General features: G+C 36.8%; 1 long non-coding RNA gene across 3 annotated transcripts in view; it reads right to left on the reverse strand.

Moving 5' to 3' along the window:
* Positions 1-11,526, reverse strand: part of LOC115304802 — a 137,458-nt gene extending 125,932 nt beyond the window's left edge. For 2 of the 3 annotated variants that reach the window (XR_003914612.1, XR_003914611.1), the window contains exons 1-2: positions 11,307-11,526; positions 1,242-1,450 (exon numbers count right to left, since the gene is read on the reverse strand). This is a non-coding gene — a long non-coding RNA (uncharacterized LOC115304802). Of the gene's footprint in view, positions 1-1,115; positions 1,451-11,306 lie in introns of those variants that run through there. The other variant, XR_003914610.1, reaches the window with a different exon arrangement.
* Positions 11,527-20,210: the final 8,684 nt, after the last annotated feature.

A 20,210-nucleotide genomic window follows, 5' to 3' on the forward strand; every position in this document is an offset into this window, starting at 1 on the left:
TTTTTTCTCCATTGAACTTATTGTGAGAAAAGAGGCAGATAAATCACCAACTGAATACTTCAGTCATCCGCAGATAAAAATGTATCCCATGAATTCACAAAGGGCTGCTTCGTACGATGCTAACACTTCACACAGTGGGTTTTGTTGACTGTTAACTGAGGGAAAACTTAGCATACAGTCACAATTTTTATCCAAAAGGGACTGAGAGTACTTTTCAAATTAAACACCACCATTAAGTTGAAATGGAGCCACCCTGGAGAGACTTCATGGTCTGTCAGTCACTACATGGCCACTACACAGCTGATGGGGAAACAGCAGATTTTTGGCAACATGGTAAAACCCTTTTCATACCAAAAATACAGTGGTGTCTTTGATCTCATAGAGGGAAGGCAAGACTTGTTGGCTTTTTCCTCAAGGATTCATCCAAAAATTTACAAGACCAAATCCATTACTCATACAAAACTCTTGCTGGGGTTGACCACATGACATAGAAAAGAGACCTTTTCAGAAACATTCAATAGGGAATTTTCCTCTCGTGCTAAAGTTTTCAAAATTCCTGAAAGAGTTTCTTTTTTTTTGGCTGGAAAATAACTCTTACCAAATTTTATTTCATTTGTTATCCCAAGTGCCAGCTTCCAATTGAAACCGCCTTACTATTTTGTTAGTAGTGTTCATTTAATTGTATATATACAATTAAATATATATATACATATATTATATATTCATGTGTGTGTGTGTGTATGCGTGTATGTGTGAGAAGTTAGGAATTCATAATAAATTAATAATGTACTTTTAAAAGCCAGAGCTTAATTTGTCAATTCTTCATTAAGAGTTATATAAGAGAACGAAGGTCTTTCTAACTTACTGTGATTTTTTAATAGGACTTTAATGTTTTAATTACCAATTTCTACTGAGAAACATAATAATTCACTCATTTGTAATTCTCTCAATTACTACAATAAGGTCATAGAATGAACACTTGAAAATTTTATATAAAGTTGCAATATTTCATGAGCTTGGCCTTTGTTCAACTTGACTTTGGATCCCAAATGAGATGAAAGTGAAATAAAATTTTTTGAGCAGGTACTATGTGTTGAGAACTCTGCTAGGCACTCTTACTTGTTCACCTCATTTAATGATCATAACAATAATGTGGGCATTAGAGGAGACTTAACTGTTCTTAGTTATTCTTAATTATTCACCACCCTTCCTTATAAGACAACATTTTCTACCCCACTCACACGAAGATGTGGTATGTGACTTCCCCTGGATCATTTAAAGGTCAGGGAGAGCCGATGCACAAATCATAGAGGCAGACCCTGTTAGTGTCATCCAAAGGTTCTCGCATTTCTTTTCTCTGAGACTGGAGATAAACACATGCTGAATGGGAGGTCTCTTCTGCCAAAAGGAAGAAAACAGGGAGCCGAGGTGTGCCTGATACGTAAAGGATCTGCAATCCAAGAAAGAAAGGAACCTTTGTTGTGAGCCATTGAAATTTTGGCAATGTTTGTTACCCCAGTATAATTGAACAGAATGCAGGTGTCATTAATATTCATTTTTCAGGGGAATGCCTTGAGGATCAGTGTAATTAAGTATGCTACCCAAAGCAACACAGAAAGTAAACTAACCATCAAGGAATTAAATTAAGAGTTGCCCGACTCCACACAGTATATTCTCTCTGGAAGTGCTTTAGAAGGCCAGAATGCACGCCAACTCATTATCCAGGAGATGCCTAATTCAACTAGATAACCAGACAGAATGATCTGTTATCCAACTGAATCACACAAATCTTCTGGATAGGCTCTTACCAGTGCTAGACCTTCAGTTTGAAAAATTCCTTTGTTCTTTTTTTCTATCCTCTGTCATTTGTCATCTGTTTATACCTCTTCTAAGATTAGTATATTTTTCAATATTTTCATTATTCAAATCTCAACTTTATAACTTGGTCAAATCCCTAGTCAGCTACATGTTAGCTATATTGTCTTGGTAAGTCACTTATCCTGTGTGCTGCAATCTGTGGTGTATGTAATGGGAAAATAGGTCTCACAGGCTTCCTGTGAGAATAATCTATAAAAATGTAGGCACAGCAGGCACATAACAAACATTAAATCCCGTTTCTAGTATCTTATCTCTTCTTTGGGTTAGGCAACTCCTGTCTAGAATAGTTGGCAAGAGGTCATTGATAAATGGATTCATAAAATGTTCAAACATTTTTGAAATCCGCCAGCAAATAAAATAATTTGCTCCACCTTGGTTTCCCTGTTTATACATTTTAACCTTTAGTTTTCTCCAGAAAGACAATGAGTTTTGTTTTGTTTTGTTTTTGTATGGGCTTTTCCTGATAATTGTATAACAGCAGTAAATTTGGCAATATTTTTTTGTTTCTATTAAATCAAAACTATCAGATCTTCTATAACTAGATTCATTGAGCCTTACCGTGTTTTTATTCCAATACATTATTTAGCCCTAAGCACAGAATACTACAAGATTTTTAGCTATAGCATCCCTTAATCGAATTATTAGCCAGAATTTGAGAGGTAATTACTTTGGTCACTTTGAGCATTATTAAAGTATAATAACTTCAAAGTGACATATCCAGCTTCCATTTAATGTTAAATTGTTTATCTTTATATTAAATTTTGGCATCAGACACTACGTCTTGGTTCACATCAACAAAATCTTAATTTTATGAGAACCATAAAAAAGAGTAGGAGACTTCAGGTTCAAACCTGAATTGAAATTAAGATTCCATCAATTACTAGAACCTTAAGCTTTAATTTTCCTGTCTGTAAAATGGATAAAACAATTTGTCTTTGTGATATACATGTACTTTTGAGTTTCGAAGAAGAAAGCATTAGACAAATATTACTATACATTTTAAGAGTGATATTAAAGTATTAGGAATTTTTGCTATTGTACCTAATTTAAAAAAAAAACAGCCTTTTTTGATATGCTATAATGTCATCTTTGCAGTTCTGGAAACCTCAGGTTAATGTTTTTTAAATATATGTGCAAAAATAAGAAATCTATTTACATATATATTTATATATGCACCAAGTATGTTTTAAGTATGTGTTTTTAATTTGCAAGAAAGTGAATTGTTTTTCTCATTTACTTAAATCACATTATCAATAGATTGGTACCAGAATTACTTAATGATTTTGATCTACCTAGAAAAAAGATTTTTATGAAAGAAGATATTTTAAAATATAATTGAGTAAGGCAATCACATATTACAACTTTCAGTTGTAAATATCACAAAGAAGAACAGTTGTGCTGACCCTTCACTTGTAGTTCAATTTTACCTTTTCATTCTAAGATGTACATATTATGTTCAATTTCCTCTCCCGTCCTCTGTCTAATTCAGTGTCCAGGTTATTTTCATTTCTGTAACTCATCACTATTCATCAGGTATTATTAGTACTAGTATTTTCTGCTCCAACAAATGTGAAACAAATTTAAAACCAAAGGAGCTGATCTTGAAGTAATCCTAGAAGAAAACGTGGTTTTCAAATTCTCCACAGCCTGCACAATAAATTAGTCTGAGTATAGAGAGACTCTTCACATAGAAATGCAACAACATAGATTTTGGCCTGGGCACTCACGTTTCTAGATTGTTTTTCCTTGAACACTACGATACTTGATTTGATCTGAGCACATTTAACAAATGGTAAAGAACCAGATGCCCACTCGTCACCTCTTTGTGCCTTTGTTACCAGATACTGTTAGTTTATCTCTGCATTACCTTTTTATTGTAATAATGCATAATCACATCTTTTTAGTTGTTGTTTTTCTTAATGATATAACTTAAGGGGTTTCAAGCACAAACTCTCCATCAAAACAATGCAGTTGTGTTAGTGTTTGTTACAGTCTACCATGTTGGAATTCACCAGTTAATTATCCCAGAATCTTGCCTTTGTGGTTGTTCAAAATGAAAGCAGCAGAGTTCACAATTTTGGCTCACCATGCTATCTATCCATGGTCTTTGAAAGATGGCATATTTTCAAATATCCCAGACTGGCTCAAAATGCTGTCATATGTCACATTGGATTACCTTAGCCAGCTTGTGTTATGTTACATCAAGGATGTGACTAACATCAACCACATGTAATGCAACAGAGCAATGCTATCCGCCAGATAAATTTCAAAATGGCACGGCTTTTAGAAACCAGGATTCAGAAATTTCTGGTCATTAAGGAAAAAAAAGAGATCTTTACATTTTAAAAGAGATTTCTACTTTTTTCACTCTCACTTTCAAAGCAGTTGGCAGTTATAGGCAAATTACAACTCACGACACTGAGTATTCCAAATCAAAGTTAAGCAGCAAAGAAACTCTTCAATGTATGATATCAAGAGCATTGCAGAGTACAAAAAGTCAAGTGAAAGTTTAGTGCAAATACTTTAGAAAACACTATTCGATTAAATATATGTACATGAAGGAAAAAACATTAATAAAAAAAGGAGCAAATGTTGCATAATTTAACAGGATTTCAGGATCTACTACTTTCAGTTTGAAAATAATTATATATTTGCATATACTTCAGGGAATAAAGTAAATACTTACCAACAAAATAATCAGAACCATTCAAATATTTCTAACAGACATAATCTAAATTCATGCAAATCAATGTATAAAAATTTATGTATTGGTTATCCTGTTAATAGTACCACGTACCAAATAATGTTACTCTACAGGATTCAACAATATATTTTATCAATCCTTCAAGGAACTAAGATACTCCATGAAGCCATTAGAGTTCACGGTCAATAACAGGACCAAAAACTCAAATGAGAAAGATTCTGGTCTGAACAATGTCCGTGTGACTGTGGAGTTGCACTCTAGCCCTGCTTTTTCTGAAAATGGAATAATTGGAAACACTGTCTCTCAGTTAAGCCTATTCTTGGACACACAGGATTAACCACCTGTGTAAGAAGATATAAAATTTCAATTTAATTTACAAATTATTGCATACCTTTTTTATTTTCCACTCCAGTAAATTCCATCTTCAACCATTTTGAAATCTCTAATCCTTCTGGCTTTATTACTCCACCTACCTTGGATCCTACTTTAACTAGTTTTACAATAGCACATACAAACACATTGTTTTCCTCCTCCTGTTATCCAGTCATATATCCATGACAATTATTCAAATTGAGGAAAATTGCCTAAGCCATATATTTTAGACCAAATTACTAGTCTCAATAGGGTTATAAGGTTTTCTTATTACTCTTTTCTGTCTTGTTAGTTACCATCATTTAAGCCAGTGTTTCTCAATAGAGCAATGTCTATTGTATCCCCGGAGACTTTTGCAATGTCTGGAGACATTTTTCATTGTCATTACTAGGTGGTTGTTACTATTATTGTCTGGTGGGTAGAGGCCAGGAATGGTCCAAATATCCTACAATGCACAGTATACCCTGCGCAACAAAGAATTATTCACCTAAAATATCAAGTGTCAAGGTTGAGAAACTCCAGTTTAATATGTACATCGTAGAATGATACATATGACTACGCATCAACATTTATACCGCAAATAGTCCCTTTAAATCTTTTTGATCGAAACATCCAAATGTCTATATGCCTCTACGCTTGCATGTCCACCTCCACATGCATGAGTCCCTCAAACTCGGCTTGTCACAAACTGATCTTAAGTTCTCTCCCATGAGTCTTCCACCTTAATCGTAGTGAGTGGCATCACCACCCACTACCTAGAGTCACAAGCCATATACCCAGAATCACCGTTCACATTGCTCTCATCCACATAACCAGCCCATTACTAAGTTCTACCATGACTATAGTCTAAATATTCTTAGTCTCCTCAATTTCTCTCTACACTAAAGTCAAACACCTTGTTTGAAATACCAGCATTTCAACTTCAACTTTTTTTATTTTAAAAATGTCTAAATGCTTATTCATTTTTGAGAGACAGAGAGAGACAAAGCAAGACACAGAATCTGAAGCAGGCTCCAGGCTCTGAGCTGTTAGTGCAGAACCTGACATGGGGCTTGAACCTGCCAACAACCTGCTTGAACCTGGGCTGAAGTCAGAAGCTTAACTGACTGAGCTATGCAGGTGCCACTCTACTTTAACTTCTTTAACATCATACTACCTGGACTCACCTCATCCATTCTTAGATTTCTCCAGTCCATATGCTAAAATGTATCTAGGGTGATTTTTGAAAGCTCAGATCTCATCATGGATCAGCTTCTAATATATAGTCTTCCAATACACTGACAAAGGCTTTTCCTGCTTTTTGGTCCCCTCTTGCTCCTCAGCCTCATTCCCTGCCACATTTTTTCTCAGCAGAGCAGCCTTCATGGTACCTTTCCTCACTTATCTCCTTTATTTAAATAAGTGCAGGCTTCAAACTTACTCTGTTAATTTCAAAACACATATCTTTCAATAAATATTCTGAATCTTTAATTAGTTTGGACTGTTTGTAATAATCCTTAAACTTAACTTAAAATATTAGAATTTATCTCCATCCCTTTTTATCCAATATCTTGTTCATTCCTAACTTCAGCTTTTTAGAATGTAATTTTCTTGCCCTTTTCTAAATGAAGCACAAACTTTATTCTCCAGGTAACTGCACATATAAACATGTCTCTCTATTGCCTTGTACATTAGTCCAGTGATCAAATTGTTGGCCGCAACATTTTTTTCCCTTTTTTCTTCCTAGTATTCAGTATTATAGAGAAGTCTGAGACCACAATTTCTCTCTTTGGTAGGTAATTTTTTTTCCTATTCCTTGGAGTTCTTTTTAAAAATGATTAGATATAATTATATGTCATTAAAAAGCATTTTTTGTAATCTATGTCTCAACTGTATGTTTCATCTAATTCTAAAAGTGACAATAATAAGACTATTGTTATTAACTGAGCCCTTGGTAGGAGTCAGATACTGAGCTAAGTGGTTTATACATAGCATTAAATTTCACAGTTGCCAGGGGAGCAGATTGCTAGTGTGTTCCTCATTTCAAAAAACCGAAACCTAGAAAGATTAAGTAATATTCCAAAGTTTATACAAGCAGGCTTAGGTAAGGCCATATGACTAGGTTTTGCAAGTAGAATGGTGGTAAAAGCAATTTGTCACTTTGGGGACAAGACAAAAAAGGGTATGTTTTTTCTACCTTCTCTTCACCAACTCACCACTTGGATGTTGATATTCAGGGTGACTGTGGAAGCAATTGTCAGAGATGGTAGAGCCTCCATCAACCTGGGTCCTTGAATGGAGTGAATGGAACAGAGGTCTTCCTCAGCCCCAATCAGAAATACCTACATTGGTGGGGCGCCTGGTGGCTCAGTTGGTTAAGCATCTGTCTTTGGCTCAGGTCATGATCTCACAGTCCATGAGTTTGAGTCCCATGTTGGGCTCTGTGCTGACAGCCCAGAACTTGGAGCCTGCTTTGGATTCTGTGACTCCCTCTGTGTCTGCCCTTTTCCTGCTTGCTCTCTCTCTCTCTCTTTCTCTCCCTCTCTCTCTCAAAAATAAACATTAAAAAAAAGAAATACCTACATTAGAATGTTAGGTGAGTGAAACATAAATTTGTATTATGCTAAGTCTCTAAAATTTTGCAATTTGTTTTGTGTTTCTTTCTAAACATTTACTAATACAGTCAAAAACTATAAAAAGCTACATATTCCTACTCTCCTAGAAAAAAATAAAGCAGGGTATTCAGTAAATGATATTATAGTGTGTGTCAAAGGAAAATACTATTTACCTCATGTAGAAAATTGATTATTGGATTGCCACTGGTAAGATATTGGTCATGAATAGTTTTCCTAGTGATAGTATAGATAATAGAAACACAATTTCTCTAAATACAAAGATTACAAATGCAAACTATTTTCAGAGTTAACAAGTTTATTCACAGCTAATTATTTGAAAGCTAAAATGTACTGATGAGTTGTTTGGAGAAAATATTTGTGTCTGGTGGCCTCTTTGTAATATTTTAAAGAATACAATAATTTTTTATTAGAAAACTTAAAATTCTTAAGCCCTACAACCTCAATTTCAATTTGGTGATCTATCCAAAATAAATTCTAGTAAACACATTAAAAAGTTAAACACAAAACTATCTCAGTTATTGGGTCATCTGGGTGGCGCATTCGGTTAAGTGTCCGACTTTGGCTCAGGTCATTCATGATCTCACAGTCTGTGGGTTTGAGCCCCACGTCGGGCTATGTGCTGACAGCTCAGAGCCTGGTTCCTGCTTCAGATTCTGTGTCTCCCTCTCTCTCTGGCCCTCCCCCACTCACTCTCTGTCTCTGCCTCTCTCAAAATAAAATAAAGACATAAAAAACTTTTTAAAAAAACTATCTCAGTTATAAGTGTGGTTCGTGTAAAAATTGGAAGCAAACTACATCAGAAAAAGGCATATGTTAGGTAAATCATTTTTATACATTTTTAGTTTAGATATTATTTGGCAATTTTATTTCTTGCTCATGAGCATCTTTAGTATAATATAAATATAAAACAATTTAATTTTCATTTTGGGTTATGAATCAAGTAACTGATGGTCTCTAGTTTGGCAACTAAGAAGCTGAGAGCCAGGAGTTGGGCTTGCTTCTGCTAGGTGTGGCACCTGTGGTACATATTTTATGCTTTTAATTTCTGCCTGGCATGTGAACATACAGGTATATATTTATTTATTAAATTTTAATGTTAATTTATTATTGAGAGAGAGAGCACATTAGCAGGGAAGGGGCAGAGGGAGAAGGAGACACAGAATCTGAAGCAGGCTCCAGGCTCTGAGCTGTCAGCACAGAGCCCGACACAGGGCTCAAACCCACAAACTGTAAGATCATGACCTGAGCCAAAGTCAGACACTTAAGTGACTGAGCCACACAGATGCCTCTTGGAGACAGATGCTTACCTGACTGAGCCCCCCATGTATTAATTTAACAAATATTTATTGAGCTTTTCCTTTATGGCAAGCCCTATTCTAGATACCAGAAATATTGAGGTGAACAAAAATAGTGAAGGGCCTTTCTCCTTATGGACCTTATACTTTGGAAGCAAATCTGATGATTTTTAATTCTGATAAATGCCATGAAGGAAATTAACAACCTGATATAAGCCAGCCGGGCATTGGTGGTGCTGTCTGGAGGGCAGCATGGGGAAAGTTGGTACAGGAAAGGGAAGTTTGGAGAACCAAAATGTCCTTTTCATTTTAGTCATTTATTGTCAAGTTAGCTAACATAGAGTATATACAGTGGAGGCTTGGCTTTGGGAGTAGAGGAGCTTCCAATTCTTATTTTACTTTTTCCCATTTTCCTTGCTTATTTTGAATTAATTTTATATATAACTCTTCCATCCTAGGAGTGCCTAAAGCTCATTGCACTTATCATGTTAGGACTGTACAAAGCAGTTAAAATATGAATCAAGGATTCCCTCTTAATTACCCTAACCGGTATATAGGATGACAGTAGTATCTACATTGTACAAATAAGGAAACTGAGTCAGGAAAGAGTAGTCATTAGACCAAGTGCACGCAGCTAAAGAGAGGCAACAATGCAAACACAGGCAGCGTGCCTTCATAAAAGCTCACAACCTCTATGCTTGTGTCTTTTTTTTAAGTGTTTATTTATTTTTAGAGAGAAAGAGAGAGGCAGACTGCAAATGGGGGGAGGGGCAAAGAGAGAGGGAGAGATGGGATCAGAAGCAGGCTCCAGGCTCTGAGACGTCAGTACCAAGCCCACATGGGGCTTGAACCCATGAACCATGAGATCATGACCTAAGCCAAAGTCGGACACTTAACCAACAGAGCCACTCAGACACCCCTCTATGCCTGTGTCTTAATAAATCACCTCAAAAATCTTCGTGGAATAAGCTAAAACACAAATACATTTTCAATTAAATAAATAGACTTAAAATCAGAAACATTTTTTTAGAAACTAGAAAATAACTACATTTTAAAATGAGAATCTATGGAGGCACTTGGGTGGCTCAGTCAGTTGTGTCAGAACCTTGATTTCGGCTCATGTCTTGATCTCATGGTTCCTGCGATCCAGTCCTGCATCATGATTCTTTCTATCCCTCTCTCTCTCTGCCCCTAACACACTCACACATGTGCATTCTCTCTCCCTCTCTCTCATCCTGTCTCTCTCTCAAAATACATAAGTAAGCTTTTTTAAACTTTTTTTTTAATGAGACTCTACAGCAAGCGACACCATCAACAGAGGGAAAAGTCCACCTACCAAATGAAAGGAAATATTTGAAAATCATACATCTGATAAGGGGTAGCATCTAAAATATATAAAGAATTCCTACAACTCAACAGAAAAAACAAACACAGTCCAATTAAATATAGGCAGAGGATCTGAATGGCCATTTTTCCAAAGTCATACAGATAGCGCATAAGTTCATGAAAAGGTGCTAACATCACCAATTATTAGGGAAATGCAAATCAACCACAATGAGATAACTCTACACACTTCTTAATGGCTATTCTCAAAAAGACAAGAATTTAACAAGCATTGGCGAGGACACAGAGAAAAGGAAACCTGTGTTCCCTATTGGTGGAAATGTAAGTTGTTTTAGCCACCAAAGAAAAGAGTATGCAAGTTCCTCAAAAAAATAAAATAGAATTGTCATATGACCCAGTAATTCTATTTCTGAGTAATCACCTGAAGAAAACAAAACACTTAACAAAAAGATATATAATACCCAGGCTCACTGAAGCATTATTTACAATAGCCAAGATATGGAAATAACCTAAATGAATGGATAAAGTGTGCGGGCGCGCGCACACACACACACACACACACACACACACACACAGAGAGGAATATTATTCACCCATAAAAGAGAAGGAAATCTTGCCATTTGTGACAACATGGACAGACCCTGAAGGCACCATGCTAAGTGGAATAAGTCAAAGAAAGACAAGTTCCATATGATCTCACTTATATGTGAAATCTAAACAAACAAACAAAAACTCGAGCCCATACATATAAAGAACAGATTAGTGGCTGAGGATAGATGGGCGTTAACGGCAAAAGAGGTACAAAGTTCCAAGTTATAAAATAAATCACTCATGAGGACACAAGGTACAACATGGTGACTATAATTAATGATACTGTATTACCTACTTGAAAGTTGCTAGGAGAGTAAATCTTACGAGTTCTGATCAGAAGAAAAAAAGTCATAACTATGTATGGTGACAGATGTTAACTAGATGACGTGTAGCGGTCATTTCACTATGCACAAATATCAAATCATGTATGTTGTACACCTGAAACCAATATAATGTTATATATTGACTATATCTCAATTTTTTTAAAAACAGACATGACTCACATACCTGAAAAGTCCATGCGATGGATCCAAAGCTGTAACTGGATCCAGGTGTCTGACGAAACATCAACAAGAAAATACTTCTTCAGTTTGCTTTTTCTTTCTCTATATAGGTGTCATTTTCAGGCAGCGGCCCCCACGTTAGTGGCAATGATGATCCAAGGAAACTCCGGGCTTTCTTTGGTCCCCATCTCCACGAACTGGAGCAGTCTTTCAGGTACCGTACTTGGAGGTGGGAAAAACACTAGGAAAAGCTCCCAGTGGTCAATGTGGGGTCACGTGCTACCCCTGGCCCAATCATTAGAGATTCTTATTGGCTAAGTCAGGATGAAGACCCACCCTTAGATTTGCGTCCCACTGAACCAGGAAGACTGGAAATGGGGATGGAGTGCATTTTAAGAAATCAAAACAATCAGAGAAGTTAAAACCACAGATATTCATAATTAACACCCCAAACCTAACTATCTTACTCCCATTACCATTTCTGAAAATAATAATAAAACTAAAAATAAAATGTGAACCTCATTAATCCAATAGCCTACAAAATCATGTTTTCTGCAAAGATTTATTCACTCTTTTTTCTATTGTACAAGTAAAAGAGAGATAGAAATATATACAATTCTTAAAAACTTACCTAATGGTAATTGAAATCTCAGCTTTTTTCCCTCTTTAAATAGAGTGACTTAAACCACTTATTTTCAAACTGTGTTTGCAGATGAATCACCTGGGTTATCCTGGTAAAGGGCAGATTCCGATCAGGTTTGTGTTTTGCAGCCTCAGATTCTGCAACTCTAACAAGCTCGGAAGTGATACTGATGCTGACTGATAGCCACAGAGTAGAAAGACTTTAAAAAGGAAATGAGGCTTTGGATAAAGTTGTGTCACTATTTCAACTGATGACACTAGTATGATACCTGAAAGAGTTAATGAAAATTTCATAAGTTGTTAGTTTGTAGCCCAAGATCACTTTAGGGAACAGAAGAATGTAGCCATCAAGGCCTATTGATAGCCACATTAAGAAATAGAGGAGAGGGGCGCCTGGGTGGTTGAGTGGGTTAAGTGTCCAGCTTCAGCTCATGATCTCACAGTTCCTGGGTTCGAGCCCCGCGTCGGGCTCTGTGCTGACAGCTCAGAGCCTGGAGCCTACTTCAAATTCTGTGCCTCCCTCTCTCTCTAACCCTCCCCTGCTCGCACTGTCTCTGTCTCTCAAAAAATAAATAAAAACCACACACACACACAAAGAGGAGAAAGCTACATTCTTGTGTGGTGTAGAAATATCTCCTAAAATAAAATGAAGCGTATATTGATTATTGAGTTAGTACCACTTTTGTTTCTCATTTTTGTTAATTCATTGTGCATTTAGAGTTCATCTGTTCCGTGCAATCAATTGTTTTAATCAAGGATATTCCTTGCTTGCAAACTATGGATCTCAGAATCCGTGAATCCTTTCCCTGGGGGACGCATAACATCCAGGAAGCTTGCATGAAGAATTGTGCCAGCAAATGTGTTCAATTCAATTGTCTGAAATGGGATAATGGCTACTTTTTACTATTTAGTTACATCATTATTTTTAGTGACAAAGGCAAGACATGGACAATCTGGATTCAAATCTTACCTACACCACTTAGTATCTTTGAAGCTTAGAACAAACCACTGCATAGCCACAATTTCCTTATCTGCAAATTGTGAATAATATTAGTATCTACCTCAAATGTAGTTTGTGAAGGTTAAATGAGCTAATATATGTAAAAGTGCTTAAGAGAGTGTGGCACTTTATCAGCACTAGGTGCGTTTGTAATTATTTGTCTCCTTGCAATTAAAAAGCTATTTCAAAATGTTTGATACTAGCTGGTAATTAGGGAATCATCAAATGATATAAGCTCAATGTAAGCACACAGTAATATTGACTGAATCAAGAGAATTGGATCTTATCTTTTGGCAATTATAAATTATAGCTGAGGTTACTGCTTAAATGCTAGACACTAACTAGTATTCACAGCAGGGGAGAATAGTTAGCAAAATCCCCAATTAGGGTTTTGTTTATACTTCCACTGGGAGGGATGATTTGTTAGTTTTAAAGAGAACTTTTGTGTTGATTACAGGTGTCAGCACATCCAAGATTTGGCTGCGCTTGAATGCCTGCTGTGAGATGCACGACAAAGAAAATCAAGCCTAATTGTTTTAATTCAAACATATTTTCATTTACACCTGGGTTGATTGGCCCAACCCAGGCTGAGTAACTTATGTGAAACAAAACTTTAAAATCAATGTTTTTTTAACAACGTCAATAATTTGACCAAAATCAATGAATTTCCTTTTTGCTTTATTTGCTACTAAAAAAATCTGATGTTTAACAATTAAACACCAACAGATATATTGCATTCCTCTCTTATTTAAATCAGGGGCGAATTTAATTTTATCTCGGGCAGAGACTAGAATGTATATGTGCTTGTCAGCATAGTCAGAACAATTTTGAAGCCAAAGACTTCAAACAAATATATCAGACTCAGGTGAAAGTACATAAAAACATTGCTTAAAATGGATTAAGATAGAAATTGATGCTGTATTAAATTTCATCCCAAGTAGCTACTATTTATGTATGAGAATGTGGGGATGGGTTTAAGGGGAGACGGATGACCACCTTCATGAAAAAGGAAACTAGACTGTGATATTTTCAGACATCCTGATTTCAATGAAATCTCCAAAAAGTGATTATGGAGGAATGGATATACTTAAAGTGCTCTTACAAATATATACCCAATTATTTTCTTTTTATAATCTCATAATATGCTTATGATACTTAATATATTAGAGACTTTTTTTTTATAACTGGCTCCTAAGGGTTGCATTAACTCCAAATACCAAAATCACCTAAGTATTTTCAACCTTATGAGAGTGATATAAACTATTAGTTTCTGCTACTATTTTATTGAATGACTAGAAACAGAAAACATTTGATAAGTGGCAAAAAAAATTAATAACATTTAACAAAAAGTAACAAGTAACAATTTTTTTAATTTAATAAAAGTAACTAGTATGCCAAACTAATATTTCTCTTTTTTTAACTTTAAAAAAATGTCTATTTTATCAACTTTAACTTTTAGGACTCTTAGCTGAGGCTATAATAAAACAAACAAACTTGGTTTGTCTTCTCTGTTGAAGTTAATTTGAGTCAGAACAGAGTATTTACCTTTTCTTCTCATTTGTGTGATTCAAGGTTAGTCTATTTTGGAAAGACTGAGTGAGGCAAACCTAATCCTATCCTGAAGCTCATTAATTGGAAGCAGGACCACATTGCAATGGTCTTTTCTAAACTGAAGGGACAAATTAAGAATTTAAATGAGGTGAAAACACTAAAACAAGGTTCTCCTAGTGGCTTCCTCTGTTTACACAGTTACACTCTAAATATAAAGCTGACACCATTCGTGTTAAATTTCACTAGTTAACTGATAAGCTGGAGCAGACAGTACATCAGCACTCTGGGTAGTCTTGTCAGTCACTCTAAGAGACCTCATAAATAATGTATGAGGATTTCCACTTTGTCTGGAAACCCGTTTTAAATCAGTGGATCAGAGGATAGTAGGACAGGTACATAGATAAATACAGGAATTAATTATTTTTGTAATTGTGCCGCAGTAGTACCATCAGATCTTGAAGATTTTAGACATTATTTAAGCTTCTCCAATTGAGTGAACATGCACTGACATTTTGTAGGGTTTCTCCAAAGATCTGGAATGTAGAATATTCCTCATAATTGCACAATTTACCACAATGTCACGATCTTGCACCATTTCAGCCATCTGCACAATGAAAACCAAACTGCAGACTGAAGTGAGCTGGATAATGGAATGAAATCCTTGCACTAGTAGTTTTAAGCCTTGTTGAGATATTTAACCTCATGCTTAACCATCAAATTATTTTTTCATCAGCTATAACTACCCAGTAAAAACCTCAAATTCATGAGTTAGTTACAAAATGACTTTGCAGTATGTTTCAACAATACGAAATAATAATTCCAGTGCAACGCATTGTCCATCCTCTGTATTCAATATACATTTTGATGAAGAAAAGCACCTATATTTTATACTGAAGCACCCTGAGAACAGCTAAGAAACACAGGAGGACAACCCAGTTCTTCTAAGGAGGCAGTTAGGTCTGATAAAAGGAGCAGGGACCTTGACTCAGAACATGTAACATCTAGTCTCTGCTCTAAAACTAGCCAGTTGGGGGCAACTGAGGCCGTGTGGTCCCATGTGCAAAATGAGGGTGATAGATGAACTCTTTTTTTCCCTTCTATTTTGACTGGATGGGGACATAATGTTTGAATAATTTAGGCATAAACAGAGAAATCAGCATAATAGCCTTTAGACTAAGAAGGCATTCCTTTATTTATTTTCAAAATTTTCAAATGAATAGTCTGCACAAACTATCTGCAAACCTTCCTTTTCTATGATCTTCTTTCCCTTTGGGTTAGAACATGATATAGAGTCTATAAATTACATGCTATATTGTGTAAGTCTATGGTACACACTTACATGTATTTGGGGGACTGAGGGCCAAAGAGTTCCCTTCTATTTTCAAAGGAATCCAGGATATAAAAAAATTAAGAATCCCTACCCTAGTGTCTCTCCCTGCTCCATCTATATTGTCTAACCATTGTATAATCCCAACTCTTCCTACAGTTTCAAATGTTTCTCTTTGATGATTTTCAGGTCAACATTAAGATTTAAATCTCCATAAATTAAATGAAGTTTTGGAGTCAGGAAGAAGAATATTCAAAATCCAGGTCTATAACTTACCAGATATGAAACTTAGAAAATTCATTTAGGGAACATGGTACTAATTTTCAACATACAGACTATGCTTTGAAATATTGAGTACCTGTTCAGGTATTTTTGAGCACCGACTGTGTGTCTGTGATAGAATTGAGAGGCTTTTGTTGTTGTTGTTTCATTTGTTTTTATATAGGACTGTCAAGCAAAGATTCTTTGATTGGGTACCATCTGAGCAGACACCTAAAGATAGAGAAGGGGTGAACATTGGGAATGTATGAGGGAAGAGCATTGCAAGTCAAAGAAGCAGCCAAGTGTTAATGCCCCAAAGTTGAAGCCTGCTCATTGAGTTCAAGAAATGTATCCATGGTTGGAACAAGGGGTAGAGATGTTAGATGGGGTTAGAGAAGGCATTAAGCATTTGTGTAAAGACTTCAGCTTTTTTATCCTGAGGATTATTAGCAGAGGAGCAGCCTGATCTGACATATGTTTTAAAGAAACAACTCTACTGTTCTATGGATTATAGGCTGAAATGGAATAAGAGTGAAAGGAGACTAATGTATTAATCCAGGTGAAGCACAGTGTTGCTTTATACCAGGGTAGTAAGCAGTGAAGGTGGTGAGAAATAGATGAATTCTGGATCTATTCTGAAGGTAGAACTTAGAGGAAGTGTGAGAGAGGAAAATAAGTCTAGAATAGCTTTTGTTGTTTTGTTTTGTTTTGCCTCAATAACGGAATAGATAGAGTTGTCACTTTCTGAGATAATGCAAGAAGAGAAGGAAATGTGGCTGAGGAAAGTAAAATCAAGATTTGTGTTTGCCTATGTTAAGTTCAAGATATCTATTAGACATGCAAAGTTCTGAGAAAATACAGATGAGTCCATTTATGTTGGTATCTTCAACTTAAAGGTTGTGCTTCAAGGCAAGATTGACTGCAAGATAATTTAAGAAATGAGTATAATTAGAAGAGAAAGAAGGATCAAAGACCATCGAGCCTCATCCTCGCCTTTAAAGGTCAGGAATGTGAGTTAAAACCAATCAAAGAGATTAAAAAGTACCTCAGCGAGGCATTTGTGAGAATTTACATGAGCCAATGGGTCTATAAAATTGAAAGGACCTCACCATAAGCATTTGCCTTGCACCTCGCTTATAGTATACCCGACATGATGTCAGTTCCCCTCTAGATTTTAAACTGCTTTGGAGTTTAAAATGCATATTGTCTACTGTTTTTTTTAATTATTTTAATGTTTAATTATTTGTGAAAGAAAGAGTGTGAGCAGGGGCAGGGCAGAGAGAGATGGAGACAGAACGCAAAGCAAGCTCCAAGCTCCGAGCTGTCAGCACAGAGCCCCAAGTGGAGCTTGAACTCATGGACCATAAGATCATAACCTGAGCTGAAATTGGATGCGTAACTGACTGAGTCACCCAGGAGCCCCTCATCTATGATTAAAGTAAGTACACAAGGAGGCCTTTAGACTGAGGTGACTCTAATATCTTGGTTGCCTTCGAAAGACAAGTGAAACCTAAGCCTGAACCAATTCCTGTAAATACACTCCCATTGCACAAAACAAACTTTAAGAGTAACCAATCATGAACAGCCAATTAGGCTTTCCCAAATAAGGCAACCCCTTAAACAACAGTCAATCAAATAACTTCCTCATAGGTATCTGTATCTGGAGGAGACCCAGAGTCAGGCCTGTGCTATAAGAGGCTCCTCACCCCTTCCCCTGTCTTTGCAAGGTATATTCTGCCCCACATTCCCACCGTGGGAGCTGTTTTTAAATATGCAACCTTGAGGGGCCCCTGGGTGGCTCAGTAGGCTAAGCATCCAACTCTTGATTTCCTCTCAGGTCATGATCTCTCGGATCATGAGTTCGAGCCCTTCATCAGGTTCTGTGCTGATGGTGTGGAGCCTGCTTAGGATTCTCTCTCCCTCTCTCTGATGGTGTGGAGCCTGCTTAGGATTCTCTCTCCCTTCCCCCACTTGCACTCTCTCTCTCTCTCTCTCTCTCTCACTCTCTCTCTCTCTCTCTCTCTTCAAAAATAAATAAAAACATTACAAAAAATTTTTTTAAATATGCAACCTTGAGAGAATAATGTAACGTTGCGATTATCCAGGCCATATTCATGACTGAAACCAGTTAGGGCCTCTATGTAATCTTTTAAGATTCTGGCAGGCAGGCGTGGAGATCAACCTCATGTGTAAGTTCTCTTGCTTATTGAACCGTGCTGCCCACCAATTTGGGAGTGGACTGCCTCCTTCTTCAGTCTCTTCTTGCCCTTCTTTTCTTTTTTCTTTTGAGAGACAGAGACAGAGAGCAAGCAGGAGAGGGGCAGGCATAGAAACTGAAGCAGGCTCCAGGGTCTGAGCTGTCTGCACAGAGCCCAAAGCAGGGCTGGAACCTAGAGAATGTGAGATCATGACCTGAACCCAAGTCAGATGCTCAATTGACTGAGCCACCCAGGTGCCCCTCTCCTAGCCCTTCAGGTATGAAGGCCAATTTCAGATTTCACTCAAGCAGCTCTACAAAAGCTGTACTCCCCGCCCCCACTACTGCCACAATAGTAGGCCTTTACCTACCTTCGATTTCATGCTGCCTGATTTATTTATTTTTTTATTAATTTATTTATTTTTTTAATTTATTTTTTAGAGACAGAAACAACGCAAGCAGGGGAGGGTCAGAGAGAGGAAGACACAGAATCCGAAACAGCCTCCGGGCTCTGAGCTAGCTGTCAGCACTAACTGCAAGATCCTGACCTGAGCTGAAGCCAGCATTTAACTGACTTAGCCCCCCAAGCGCCCCTGGTGCTTCCTGATTTAAATCGATGTTTGTTCGAACAAACTTTTAAAAATTTCAATGTACTTCAGTTTATCCTTCAACACTTCCACCATTAACATCTTTCCAAGTGCTTCTGTGAAAAATTTCCTCGTTATTTATTGAACCGCATTCACTCCATACCAACAACCTTATTTTACAAAATGAAGAGCTAGTGTCCAACAAGGTTAAGTTACCTGCTCACAGGCTACAATAGTGACTGTGGTAGAATTAAGAGACTTATTCTCAGTTCAATTTTTCTACTCATTGCACCACAGTAAATATAGGTATTAAGTAATCATATGTTTGATTAAGAGAAAAGAGTATATATTTTTAATGGAGTAAACTAGTGTTTGTCTTTATAGTGTTCCAAATCAATAATTCTGTAAGTTCTTGAAAATGGAGAGTATATGTTGTCAAATCATGTCAATAAATATAAATACTCAGTTACACTTTAAGAAACCCAAAGCATCTACTTTAAAAATTATTTGCAAAATGTCTTTTCTTCATGATTTCATCTTTTATTTTTGTTTCTTTTTAAAATGTTTATTTATTTTGAGAGAGAGCACGTGTGCACACATGTGACAGAGAGCAGGGGAGAGGCAGAGAGAGAGAGAGAGAGAGAGAGAGAGAGAGAGAGAGAACCCCAAGCAGGTCCTACGCTGTAAGCCCAGAACCCAGTGTGGGCCTCGTGACCACAGCTGAAATCAAGAGTCAGATGCTTAGCTGACTGAACCATTCAGAGGTCCTCTAATTTTGTTTCTTTTTAAAAAAGCTTTATTGAGGTATAACTAACTCAGAACAAACTGCACATATTTAAAATATACCATTTGTTACGTTTTTACATATATTTACCCACACGACGTCATCACCAAAGTTAAGATCCTGAATATACCTAAGACCCACAGACTTCCCTCAAAGCTCCACAATCCTTTTCTCCAGCCTTTCCTGAAGTCACCATCACTCACCTCACCCCAAAACAAGAACCATGCATGAGGCTGCTCCCTGTCACTATAGAAGGTTGCGTTTTAATTGGGTTTTTTTAATGTTTATTTTTAAGAGATGGAGAAAGAGAGCACAAGTGGGGGAGGGGAAGAGCAAAAGGGAGACAGAGGATCTGCTCTGACAGCAGAGAGCCCTGTGGAGGGCTGGAATCCAGGAATCGTGAGATCATGACCTGGGCTGAAGTCAAGAATCCGACACTTAACCAACTGAGCCATCAGGCACCTCTGCATTTTAAGAGTTTTAAGAGTACCATAGTATCAAATAAAAATTGATTCACAAAGCATGCACTAGGTTTTGTCTGGCTGCTTTCAGTTAACAC

The sequence above is a fragment of the Suricata suricatta genome, chromosome 10 (genome assembly GCF_006229205.1).
Source record: "Suricata suricatta isolate VVHF042 chromosome 10, meerkat_22Aug2017_6uvM2_HiC, whole genome shotgun sequence".
Classification (NCBI taxonomy): domain Eukaryota; kingdom Metazoa; phylum Chordata; class Mammalia; order Carnivora; family Herpestidae; genus Suricata; species Suricata suricatta.